Here is a 5,254-nt window from a genome sequence, read left to right as displayed (position 1 = left end):
CACTTAATTTGATATCTAAGATAATCGTGTTTCTTCAAATTTTTTTTAATTCAATTACCTCACTCATTGGACTGCAATTATGTCACTCAATGGACTTCAATTATCCTAAAATTTTTACATATTAGATCAATTTTACGTCCAGTATATGGCCTCTCTTTAGTGAGACTTTACCTATTAACTCTCCTTGTCTTCGTAATCCTATCTTTAGTGAGACTTTACCTGTTAACTTGTCTTGTCTTTATAAACCTATCTTTGCATGTCTTTAGTCGTGCCATCACTTGAGAAAAACACTCCTTTTTGCTTGATATATCTCTATTAGTTCTAACTCTTCATTTGATTTCACTTCAAAAATCTTAAGTCAATTGCTTGTCTTGACTTGATATGGTCATTTGGATTGACTTAAAACAAATGGCTTGAACTTGTTTGAAGGAAATAATTTCTTTAAACTTATTCTCACTAATTGAAGTCTCTTAATTTTACTTCACTTATCTCTAATTATGACAAACATGTGTTTTGAAACAATCACCATCTCTCACTAGAAGCCACTGTTCTTCCTTAGGACAATAATTATTATTAATCTAGAGACAATCACACCTCTCCTTAAGATGATAAGTTGTCTTTTGTTTAAGACAGTTTTTAGGGGCAACCAAAAGATCTTCATCAAGGAAGATTATTTGTTTTGAATTTGACGATTTGTCATCTTAATTTTATTTTTTACATCTTGAAATAATCACACCTTCCCTTGAGATAGTCAATTGTCTCCAATTTAATGCTTTTGGGGATGATCAAATGTCTTCACTTCAAACTTAAACATTATATCATTAGAAATATGGAATCAAACTAACAATAAGTCCATCATCACTTTTTCAAGGCAATATACACTCTTCAAGTATATTGTAAACTTAGGTGTTATAGCAAATTTTCGATGCAAAGTTATGTGGATGCACATATGCATATAAATTGATTAATAGTATGAATGCAAGGTGCTTGAGCGGTATTAAAATTAGTGTGCATGAAAGATGCATGAGCATGATTAAAACTAAATGCACCTCCATGCAAGTGCACAGTTGTGAATGTAAGGGGTGCAAGCATGAATCTGTGTTATAATAAGTACATATGAATCATGTACGAATGACATATTCCCACATGCAAAATCCTACATGTATCTTTGTGGCCAAAACTCACTATGAGGATCATATACTTCAGATGCATGGACATGCATATACCATTAGAATAAAGCAAACTACTTGTAAATTCAATGCACAATTGTGCTTATAAATTGTTATAAACTCTACCATACAATCATCCGACTACTTATAAGAGGTATACATGATTTTATATTTAAATGCTCAAATGAATCAATTTAGATGCTAGCAGGTGGACTGACTAGGTCAGTTCAGCCACATACTATCTATAAAGCTGATAGATGAAGAACTTTTGAATGGAACATGCACTAAATTCCCTTAAAATGCTCACTTTCATGTGTGGAAATCAACCCATGCCTAGTCGATTCACATCCTAAGCATGAGGTTTTTCAAACGATGGTAAAGTACTTTACCTGACCATTATATGTAATTCTACGTAGAAGTCCACACGTGGAAATAGAACAACTTGCAAAAGTGAACCGATTGGGTCAACTTGGACACAAAAAGGCTATATATACCACCCAGACTAGCCATAGATGCTCAAGACATAGCTGCTTCCTATTGAGCTAGATACATATACTCATTAACTTCTACTTGCCTCTTTGTCCTCATCTGCATCATTTGATAGATTCTCTTACCTTGAGGTGGTAATCCTGCTACCTCCTATACGTAGTAGAGACGGTTACATGAGTGCCAATACGATACAAGCACACTTATCATCAAGTTTGCACTGCCTATGGGAAAGACTAGCATCATTTTACACAGCCACCCGGATGGCTGCACACAGTTGATAGAAGGTGGTGGCGAGCTAATACAATTGGGTAGAAGGGACATTGCCATTATGCTCAAGCTGGATATGCATGGTGACTGACATTGTAGATAACCACTGTTATGGATAAATTTAACCAAGGTAAAAGGCATAAATATGTGTGTGTGCTTGTATGTGTGGCAATAGTATAATACAATATGGTGTGCATAGGGCCCAGGGTTGAGGTGGCAAGGTATGACCTGTTGAGATATCGAGCTCCACTCGTGATATGCTAGGGTGACCGTTGTGTATTTATGTCACCGACTTGTTAGCTGGAGGTAGTCAATAGAGCGAGCGAGAAAAAGCGAGCGGGCCCAATGAAGCGAGCGAGTTTTTTTACAATTCCTCCGATGAGAACAAATTTGAAACCGAACTTACTATAGCAAGATGTTGTCATAATAAGCATACCAATAATCAGACTTACAATCCACCCTATCTTTCACTTGAAGAACATAAACTAATTACCAAACTCATAACATAGATGACTATTGAAATACCACTTCACCCGCAAAATGCACTAAACCAAAACTTTCCAAATGTGTCCATGGTTCACCACAACAATTATCAGTCTATGAACAAAACGGTGTTTTAAACCATGTTCTAATCCCCCTAACATTCATCATCAAGAAAGTAGTTGCGCGCATGTGGTTGATCTAATTGCCACTCATCATATCTCTTGTCGGCTGTCATGAATCTTGCCATTTTTTCTGCATAGCATGGCAACAAACTACAACAAAACATACATTTCAAAGGAAAGTAAGTCAAAGTGGAACAATGAAAATAATTTCCAATAAGAAGAACTTGCCATCCTTATGTGTTATACAAAAGACAATTCGCTACCAACAAAAAGCAAAAAAAATCAATTGCTAGATCAAGGCCTTACAAACACTATCCAAAGCATCAAAATTTGTACTTTCTTGATTCAAAGGCACCCGTAAATGTTCACTATCTACCATATTATAAAGATGCTAAATAACACTTTCAAAGTCCTCAATTTTAGCATTCAAAATATATAACAAAAAAACTCAGGGCCAGTAGCATACTACTCATCAAAGGGGTTTGTGACAGGTTCCACTCTCTCTTCTTCCCCCTCTCCATCATGCTCTGACCTGATCCGTTTTCCAGAATGATCTGCTACAAGTGGCTCAACAATGCTAGCCACAATACCGTTGTCTGAATCAAATGAAAAACAAGGTCTGCCAATGGCCTGACAAGCACGCATAAGAGGGGCTGTACCACAACCCATCTCTAGAACCAGCCCTCTTGGAACACAGAGAAGAGACATAATGCAACCTACAAAAAAACTCCTCCTCTCCAGTCCACCTCGTGCTAGCTGAGAAGACATCGACACGATTGTCCTTGCAGAGGGAGGTATGTAATGAGTCCAGACATCTTCACGTGGATCAATCAAAAGCTGTTGGAAAAGTGGAAAGCTCTCCTCCCAAAAAACTGTTGGATTCTTCTTTGCTCTACGTATTAGAGCTAAAACTGAAGATTGCATCTGGAAACCACATGGAGAAAAACATGTATAGTATATTGACTTTAACTAGCAAGCATTATAGCATGAAAGATGGCAAACATAGCATGCATAGGACTTATCCTTCCAAACATAGCATGCATAGGACTAACGAGGAGACATTTGTCAAAGACACTTTTATCATGGAATGCAAACATAGAATGCATGGAATGGTAGCTTACCTTAACACTTTTATCATGTTCTCTACAAAATCCATATGGAAACTTGTCATGAATGATCACACGTCTGACAACCTCCAAGCCCTGGACATATGCAAACTGCCCCATCCAACCAATACATTGTCCTGCAAGCAATTAATTTTATTTAAAACTAGTAGAATGGAAACACAAAATGTGAAATGTCAATTGTGGTATTGTGCCTTACCTGCCAAAGGACATATGCATGCCAACCAACCACTATCAGACAAAGAAGCTGATGCAACTGCAAGCCCATGCCGCACATGGTCCTCGACCAAGACATTCCAAGTAGGAGTGGATCCTCTCTCATCAAGTGGATAGCCAGATGGAAAATCGAGCAATATAAAATCTGAAGCCCACTTCACCTTCTTACCCATCCTCTTGTACTCCTGATCTCGACTAGCCACTGTAATAAAAAACTCATGCAAAATAGCATACTTATCATTTCTTTTAGAGTCAGCAAAGTCTTTGCCCATTGCAATGTAATCTCCAACTATACAAGCAAACAAAGGTGTGATGCCACGGGCCAAGGAAATGTCAGGTGACTGTGATCGATGGAACACATATTGCTTCACAAGTCCCGAGATTGAGTATGTCCCTTAGACTGGGTTTGATAATGGCATGTTCAATGTTCATTCATGCTAGAAAACAAACAGCAAAGTACACAACCCAATCAATAAATGCAAAGTAGCATAAAACACAACTGTGGAGAAGATTCAAAGAGTCCATGTACTTACGAATTCATTCGTTGTAGCCCTGCCAAGAGAGCAATCTCACTAATTTTCCTTGGGTCAATTATTGTATATACCACTCGTACATGTCTTTTCTTGTTTGTAGGAAAGATTTCCTTGATAACACTCATCCATGCAGTGGTCCTATGATTGCCCTCCCAAACAAATAACATCTTTTGCGACATAAAATGAAAGTCAGTGTTAGACATCACATCTTTCTCAAACTCCTCATCCACCTCTCTCCAAGTGGGAGACCAACTCTTCCTCATATCATCTGTCACAACTATCTCCTCTCCATCACTCTCGCAGACAGATACAATGAAAGACCCTTTCTCTGGGAGATAGCCCTCCACTTGAAATGTACTTTTGAGTGAAGATACATCATCACGAAGTCTCTCACTCTTGCATAAGGTATCAACCTACACAAGGGAATGCGAGGACATTGATTTGAATCAACCATCCTACATTTTCCAATCACATCACCTCCTCCTTCCACCTGAATTTCACTATCATCCAACTCATCCTCCTCAACTCTTGGACCTTCATCTCTTTGAGTTGATGATACTTTCTTGCTCTTCCGTTCCACCTACTGATGATTCAACATTGTGATCTACTTTTGTTCCTCTTGTCACCTTTGTAGAATGTGCCACTTGAACTTTTCTGCCTTTTTTTCCTGTCATCCTGAAAAGACAAAAAACAAGGCATTTTTCCAATCATAGTTCTCAAAACGTTTTCAATAAAAACCAAAACTAAAAACAAGAAACATGTAACAATAGATAGAGTATAACGTACGGCAGGTTCAAAGGTCTTCTCAAATCTATCCATACGCTCAAAAGAACATGAGAGCTTTTTCACAT

This window comes from Dipteris shenzhenensis, chromosome 4, assembly GCF_047967505.1.
Source record: "Dipteris shenzhenensis isolate YYH24624 ecotype China chromosome 4, Dip_SZ_1.0, whole genome shotgun sequence".
Lineage (NCBI taxonomy): Eukaryota > Viridiplantae > Streptophyta > Polypodiopsida > Gleicheniales > Dipteridaceae > Dipteris > Dipteris shenzhenensis.
This window is presented reverse-complemented; position numbering follows the sequence as displayed.